General features: G+C 50.2%; 1 long non-coding RNA gene across 2 annotated transcripts; it reads left to right on the forward strand.

The window, feature by feature from the left end:
* The first annotated feature begins 276 nt into the window (after window positions 1-276).
* Window positions 277-1,385, forward strand: LOC108495319. Of its 2 annotated transcripts, none has more exons than XR_001874065.1 (4): window positions 277-386; window positions 663-708; window positions 998-1,060; window positions 1,279-1,385. It is a non-coding gene; the product is annotated as an uncharacterized LOC108495319 (long non-coding RNA). The 2 variants fall into 2 exon arrangements; XR_001874066.1 differs by having other exon boundaries at window positions 348-399.
* The last annotated feature ends 6,844 nt before the right edge of the window (window positions 1,386-8,229 follow it).

An 8,229-nucleotide genomic window follows, 5' to 3' on the forward strand; every position in this document is an offset into this window, starting at 1 on the left:
ACTTGCTGAACTGTTCTTGCTTTCCATTTGCTTGTGCTGGTCATGAGTGTTCAACCAACTGAGCTGTGGCTCAAAGAGTGATTCTTTCAAAGCTGCAGCTTTGCACAAGCAAACAGCAAAATCATGTCGTGTTAATATTAGCACTGCAATGACTTGCCTTTTCCTACAGTCAGGAAATGGAAACAATGGCACAAAACTTAATGTGACCAACAGAACTTAATTGCCAACAGCAAATGGTCCCAGGGAACTGTTCAAGAACAATTGATGGATGCAAACTGGGAGATTGCATCACTTTGAGTCACAAAGGAGTCTATGGAAATAGAAGTGTTGCTGGTTATTCCAAAGATAGAAAGTCATGGTGTCACTGGGTAAGCTGACATAAACATGTAAACACCTTCGGTCGGGGGAAATGAGGGTAATGGTGATGTGGAGGGGAAAAGAACCAGAATCTGAAGGGCAGTGTGAAGGCAAAATGATTGATGGGGGGAGGAAACAAGGGAATTTGGAAATCTGATAAGAAAACTGGCATCACAGTGCTCTTTCTAAGTAGAAGTGCTCAGAAATTGAATAGCCTGTTGTTTCACCAATACCAGCGTCAGGCTCACCGGGCTGCCCCTTCCTCCCTCGTGAATGAACTTTAGATGATGTTTGCTCTTTTCCAGCACTGCTGCATCACTGCATCATTTTCTCTGCCTCCTGACACAACAGGTAACTAAAGATAGCAACTCTTTCCTATGTAGTTCCTTGACAGCTGGTGGTGAATGACCCGTGTCCCTGCAGATGTATTTTTGGTTCAGTTATTCCTTCATTTGTGTTTCACTAATCCTAAGTCCTATTATCTCCCAGGCTCCTGCTCCCTTCACCTGTGCAGTGACTGTAACTGCCCAGGGTTTCCCTCATTCCAGTAGTTTACCTGAACCCTTAGAGGGCTTTTGTGCTTTTTCTGTCTCCTCACTCCATTACTTTCATTTTTGTGTGTTTTCCTTGTCTTTCTAAGGCCTCAGAAAAACCCTTCTTTGTGATCTGGTCCCCAGTGCTCCTTGCCAGCCCTGCTTTGGAGGTGAGGGGGAGAGAAATGCTGCTCCTAGGGTGTTTTTTTGGGGGGGATTGATTCTCAATGAAGACTCCAGGAACACCTGGCAGGTGTAGCCAAAATAGAGCTGTTTATTGGGGGGGAGTGCAAACCAGGAAAACACGTGCGGTGCCTCCCGCCGGTGGCTGAAAAACATGGGAAAAACCACTTTGATGAAGTATTAAAAGGTTGTTTTGCTTTCACAGATTCCACAGAAAATTCACTACAGCCAGAAATTAAAATACCAGTCCGTACACAATGGCAGTATTGACTCCAGGAGTGTAAGGGAGGCACTTGGGATCACGCCCCCGTCTTTCTCGGTCTCTTTCTTGACTATATAGGGAATTTGGTCAGCTAACTGTGGTCTTGAATCACGCCCACGGCAGATGACTAATGCTGCCCTAAACAGAGATTTGTAGTACAAACCCTCACCATTTCCACTGAATGGAGCTGGTGCCCTGGCAGACTGTGGTGCTGGCACAGAGCGCCAAAGGGGGTGACCTTGGCCAGGCCAGTGGCTCCCTCTCATCCCAACCACTCCAGGAGAAATGGCCAGTGGAGGAAAGCCCTCCTGAGCTGGGGCAGCCATGCCAACCACTTCGCTCTGGGGATTATTTAGTGGTACCCTCCCTGCTCTGTGCCTTCCCAGGTGGATGGTGCTTGTGGGAGCTGGATACAGCCAGGCTTCCTCCTTCTGCTCCCAGGCTTTTTGGGGGAACAAATACTGTGGAGCAAGAGTGGCTTGCTCTCAGATAGAGGGGTTGGTGAGAAGGAGGGGAAGGGGCTGTGGAGCTCTCCGATGCTTCTCCCCACGCTGTGGGCACTGCTGATGCCTTAACCCGTAGCGAATCCCAGTTTATCCCAGGTTTCTTCAACATCCACCTTAGAGTTTCCTTTTTTTTTTTTTTTTAATCCAGATCTTTATCTTTTGCTTGTTTGTCCAGTTTTCCATAACAAGCTTGATGCTTGTGAAGTCACAACCTCTTTGGGAGAAACCTCCTCTCATGAGCCTCCCCAGGACAGGCAGAGCCCTGACTGAGCCCCCATCACCTCTTTTCAAGCCCTGAGCACTCACCATCCCTTCTGGAGCCCAGAACACACTTCCTAGAGAGGAACGAGATGGGAACCTCGGTGCTGAGGCTGCCTGGCTGCTGGTGGTACCAGGGGGGATGTATCTGGGGGACTACTGAGAACACAACCAAAGCGAGGGGCTCCCTCAGTAAAGATCACTGAGCAGCTCCTGTCTCCCAGAGAATTCTGACCCACTTTCCCGGTTAATCTCTTTTCCAGCAGTGCTGTCACACCTTCCCATTCTCTTTCCTCGCAGCCACTTCAGTTTTCAAGCTGTTTGTGGCGAGGATGTAATTATTTAAATTGCTCTCCGTAGTTACACGCGGGCTGTAAAACTAAGAGCTTGAAACAGTGCCCCAGCCTAGATAATGGGCCCTGGAATCTGAAAGGCTGAATTCCAGCGCAGGTAAATTTGCAGCTGGCTACAAATGTCACCAAATTCCATCTGAGCCACCAAAATTCCTGAAATGCTCCTGAAAAACTTTCTAATGCGTTTGGGTCCCTCTTTCTCCTGTTCTGGTTTCATGAACAGGGCTGTGGCAATGAACCTGTGTCTGCCCCAGAGGTCGGTGCTACAGGAGGGTGATTGTCGCTCATTAAGCACTTAAAAAGAGAAAAAAAAAAAAAAAGCCCCTTGAACACACACTGAAACCAAGCTTTTGAATTGAAAATGCACTCGGCGTAAGGTAGTTTGTTGATTCAAAACTCACGTGAGGAGAAAAAAAAAAACCCTAGAAAGTCGTGGAAGTGTGGTCTGACAGACTTTCCATCTGTAAAATGCTCGGAGTTTAGAGCCTGGCAGGGCTCAAAAGCCTTGGCAGAGCTGCTGGGGAAGCTGCTGGAGGGCACACCTTGTGCCAGCTGGGCTCTGCTCACCTGTGCCAGACCAGAGGTGATGGGGTTTGCCAGGAATAGAAGCCCTGGTCTTTTGCCAGCTTGTATAAATACTGTTCCCGACAAAAAAACAATAAAGTCGTCGTTTTTCCCCACCTGCGAGCCATGAGGGAAAGTCAGGGGCACTCCTTTTACAGCGGTGCTTCCCTTTGATGGCTCCTTTTCTTATCAGCACAGCTCTGCCAAGTGGCTGGAGATACTCAGGGTTTGGTGCTTGAGATCCCAGAGCTCAGAAATAAACGTGGGTAAGAACAGGCAGGACAGCAAATGCAGTTTTCTTCTCATTTCATTGAGTCACCTGGTACCTGATCCTCAGGGCAATGTGAATGAAAAATTCAAGTGGGCAGGCAGCTCAACATGCAAAACCCCATCTATTCTGTGTAAAGCAAGCAAAGACCTGGCTTTTTAGGCTGGATCCACTTGAAGCAGGGCTGGAGGAGCACAAGACTGGAGATGGGGAGGTTGTAAATCCCCACTCCCGTCCCTGTTGCTCAACCTCACTGTCCCCACCTACGTGGCAGCAAAACCACCCACGAGCTCTGCAAAGTCCTCTCACATTTTTCACACTTCGCCTTTTTCATAAAACTGAGCTGCAGCACTTCCAGCCCCGCCAGTGGAGAAGGTCAGGGCTGCTCTCAAGAGCTGGGTGTTTCCACAGAGTGAAAAAGCAGCCCTAAACCCAAGTCCCCAGCAGGAAACATTTCTTACTCATGCCCTGCTCATACCTTACTCTGCCCCGGCGGCCAAGCTCATGGAGAGCAAACGGCCCTGCCAGCCACAGGGATGGGCTCCAGGTGTGAGAAAGTCCATGAGCTGAGAGCAAACAGAGCACTCTCACAAAGGGAAAGGAGGCTCAGGAGCTACCTGCTCTGGGGAGGCTGAGCCCTGTGGTCCCAGACAAGCTCCTCTCACTTTGTTTCAGTCTTCCCACCCAAGGAAAGAGAATAATATTTGCTCGCCGCCCTCGCCGGGGCGTTGGGAGATGGCAAGGAATGTCTGCACAGTGCTGCAAACATAGAAGGTGTTAGAAAAATGTGAGGCCTTTAGGTGCCAAACAGTGTATTTGAACACTGCAGGAAAGGGAAACACGGCGCTCAGACAGCCGTGGGGCGAAGCAAGACAGGTTTATTGCAGACAGGAATGTTTAAACTCCCAAATACAGGAGGTGACGGGCTGCAGGCACTCCATGAAGGGCTGCCCATTGGCACCAGGCAGCAGAGGCAGAGAGGTGGATGGTTCACCTGCATGGGCTGCCACGTCTCTCACTGGGCCAGGCATGGAATGGTCGGGAGGGAGCTTGGCAGAGGTGGGGTTGTGGAAAGGAGGCGGATGTTTTTGACAAGTCACCTATGGATAGAGCCAGAGGGTGCTGCAAGCCCTTGCCTGCACACATTGGTTATCAGGCAGGACATTCGTGCTCCTGCAAGTGCTGGAAGTGCTACCACTTCACCCCCCAAGGCCGTGTCCCCTGAGACAGGCAGGTCACTGCTCTCATGGGATGCACTGGCTGCTGTGCTGAGCCCCCAGCTCGCCCTGAGGGGTGAGGAAGGGGGCAGTTGCTGTTCCCTGTCCTGCTTTCCCTGGCAGAGATGGCTCTGCAGGGTCAGGGTACCCAGCAGAATTTGGTCCAGGATATTTCCCAAGGTCAGACCTGGCCACGGGCACATTCCCCCATGAGGAGTTCTGTGATGCCGACAGTGATTTCGTGGAGCAGATGGCACTTATTGCAAGGAGCAGCCCAAAAACTTTCTCCCTGGACACGACAGCTGTTTTAAAAGGGCAGAAAATGCTTTGTGAAGAAGGGTTGCCCTGTGATGCTTTATTGCATCAAGCTGCACCAAGTCAGATGCTCGCAGGGACAGGGGGAAAGCCGAGGCTGGAGCTGTTACAGGGCCATTTCCCTGGGATTGTTCCCCAGCAGGGCCTGGCAGCCACAGCCTCCCCATAGCAACTGCCACAAACAAAGCCCGGGGCTGCAGAGGAGCGATGACTGCAGGGAGAGGGGAAGGGAACAGCCAAACTATTTTTGTATTTCCGAACTACGCAGCCGCTATTTTTTACTTTTGCGTGCTAAATGATCTCTGTGTGTGCGTGGTGCCTGTGCCTGCTGGGTGACATCCCTCTGCTCTCCTCTGCCTTCTCTCAGCTGAAGTGCCACCTTTTTGGCTGAGGAGCTTCATGTTTATTGAGTGAATGCATCTCTCTGTGCACATGTGCAGTGTTTGTTTCCCTACTGTGCTTATTACTTAGTAGTGGAAGTCTGTGCTATTTATACCACACCCCAGCATCCAGCTGGTACCATCAAGTACCTCCTGGCAGAGCTGGGACATGCCCTGAGTGAGTGTGGGCACCCTCCTTGGGTTAATACATCCCTCCAAGGGCTGGAGACAGCCTGCCAGCCTCCAGGCTGCAGGGGATCCCACATGGCTCCATCCCACCAGGTGCCATCTTGGACATCTCTGCTCCTTACGTCCCTTGGAGACCTTCTCCTCATGGCCAGGCTTAGGCTCAGGAAGTGGGGATGGCACAGGGGAGGAAGGAGGGCCATCACCCAGCCGTGGGCCAGGGGACACTCACCATCTGTGCCAGGTAACCTGGGGTACAAGGCTGCTGTTAACCCTCATGGCAGCTGCAATAGAATTAGTTGCAATTGCCCTGATTGATGAGACATTGACGCTGAAATCTGGGAAGACCAAACCCCTGGACCCAAGTGAAGGTCCGTGGGCAGTTTGGAGAGGTGAAGGTGTGAGCTGGCAGCCACAAACACCCAAAATCCTGGTGGCAAGATCAGTGCTCCAGGGCCAGCACTTCAGGGAGACACTGGAGAGCACCTCAGCAACCCCTGTGGTGACACGGATGTTCTGGATGAAGGGCAGTGATGGCCTGGGTTATGAGTTACAAAAACTAGGTAGGAGACTTTTCACTCCTCCATGTGACTCCTGGAGGTGAGGGAAATATTCTCTTGGAGACACAAAGACCCTCAGCAGCTTTTCATGGAGTGTGAGAAGAGAACAGATCAGTCTCTTTTCACAGCCAGCTCAGGGGCAGGAGCTGGACCAGGCCCTGGTGGCTCAGGGTTCCTTGTGGGGGTGGGATTTGACTCACCTTGACATGTCTGTGCTGTTTCCATCAGCACAGCACCCAAGGCTCCCTTTATTGTCAGTGGGACAAATGGGTGTGTTTCTGGGCATGAGTCAACTGGCCTATTTTTGCTTTCTGTCTTAGGGTAAGGTGAATTCCTCTGGATTTTCCTCTTCCTTTCAAGGTGCTGTAAAGTGACAATTACCTGAAATAACTTGATGCCTTCAGTGGGTCAGATGAATTGCCATCCCAACTTAGTTACTGAGCATTAGCTGCCCATGTGCCCTCCTGAGCAAAGGTAATTTCAGTTGGCTTTGCTCATGCTGCAAAAAAGTGTGTAGGAATCCCTGAGTTATGGCAACTTCTTTTTTATTTCAGCATGAAGAGAGGAGAAATTCAGTGGCTCAGAAACCAAAGGCCAGCAAGTGAGGAAACCAATGCTGCCATGCTTTCTTCTGTTAATCCCATTTTTTTCTGTTAAAGGATTCATCAAGAATCTGGTGGAAAAAGTAAAAATCGCAGTAACACAAAGCAAAGTGAAAGAATTTACTTAAGACCTGTCTTTTTTTCTGCTTTCAAGTGCTTGCAGTGTTGAACTAGATTAAAACATGAGGCTGAAAGTCATAGCTGGAGTACAGAAATGAGGGTGCTATCCATGCTTATGCTGCAGCTGCAGCTTATTCTCTGTTGAGCTTGGGTTAGGACACCACTGTGCAGTCAGTTCTTATCCTAACTCATCACAAAAGCAGTAGCAATTGCTGGTGGTCATCACACATTTGATATTTTTTTCTCCTGGAAGCTCCTAGAGGATGAACAGCTTCGGGAAGCATCTGCTGGGGCCAGAGGTGAAGCCCTGACCTGGAAAGGAGCCTTTGTGTGGTGGTGATTTATAGCCAGGTTTGTACAGCCACCACTGGAGGGATGCACGTCATACCAGCCCCTGCTACAGTCATCCTGCAGAAACCTCTCTCCTCTTACTGGAAATTTGGTGTTTGTGGAGATGCCACTCAAACCAGCCCTTCTGCCAGGGCTCACAACGCGCTCGGGAGGTCAAGTTCCAGCACGCGGCGTGTTCCCTGCTAACCAGGCAACCGAGTGAATGAATCAAAGGAATAATTAACGAGCTTTCAGAGGTGGAGACAAGTCAGAGCCGCTTCTTTACACCTCCATGCAAATTCAGCCCGAAAACCCCCCACCCCTACCCGCTTGCCAGGGGTTAGAGCCTCTTGCTCAGAGCTTGTTGAGCAATCCCGTGAAGTACTCGGCGTTCCTGCCTGCACAGGCAGGGCAGCTGAGACACCCCCAGCCTGGTGTGTGTTTGGGGGAAGGGCTGCTGTCTGTTTGGGTGGGTATGTGTCGGAAATAAAGGAACAATAACACCATTCTTCGCGCGCCCGATAAATCGGCCCTTTGTTCTCCCTTCCTCGACGCACTGGAGGGAAGTCGCTGCAAGTGCCATTGTTTTCCTGGAGTGTTCTTGAAGGGCTTCAGTGTGTTCTTTTCCTCTGCTTAATTCAACGTGTCTTTCAGAATGTTCCAGATGGAAATATCCGAGGAGAAAACCAAGATTCCTTTTCTCTGCTTGCGTTTTTGAGCCACCTCCGGAAGATTTCGAGGCTCGTTTGTTTGCAGAGTAAGACGGGTCCGAAAATGATTTGTTAGTGAGTTCAACCTGGCGAGTCTATAAAGAGGTTTAGGTTGTGGGATAGGGAAAAAAACATCCTTTTATCCCTAATATCCTTTGCTCCAGGCTGGGGCAGACAGCCTGCCCGTGGCCCCCTTGGTGCTGTTCAGCTGACTGGCACCATTCAAGCAGGCTGTAATTAAGCAGTTCCTAAATTCAGCAGAAGACTGGCGTAGAATTGGGAAGGGTGGTCCTGCTGGAAGGCTCACAGCCATGCTAATATTCCTGAAGAGAATTCTTTTCTCTTGTAGGTGTGCTGTACATCCGTTGCACATCCTAAAGCAATTACAGGAGAAAAAAGCCAGAAAAAGGGCTGTGTGCCCAAAACCTCACCTGTGTTTTCCAGCTGTGTTAGGGAAGCTAAGAAAAGCCATTTCCTCTTCCCACAAACCATCTTTCTTTGAAGGCAGCTATGTGTGGAATAAAA

Source organism: Lepidothrix coronata, unplaced genomic scaffold (assembly GCF_001604755.1).
Source record: "Lepidothrix coronata isolate B3197 unplaced genomic scaffold, Lepidothrix_coronata-1.0 Scaffold30, whole genome shotgun sequence".
NCBI lineage: Eukaryota > Metazoa > Chordata > Aves > Passeriformes > Pipridae > Lepidothrix > Lepidothrix coronata.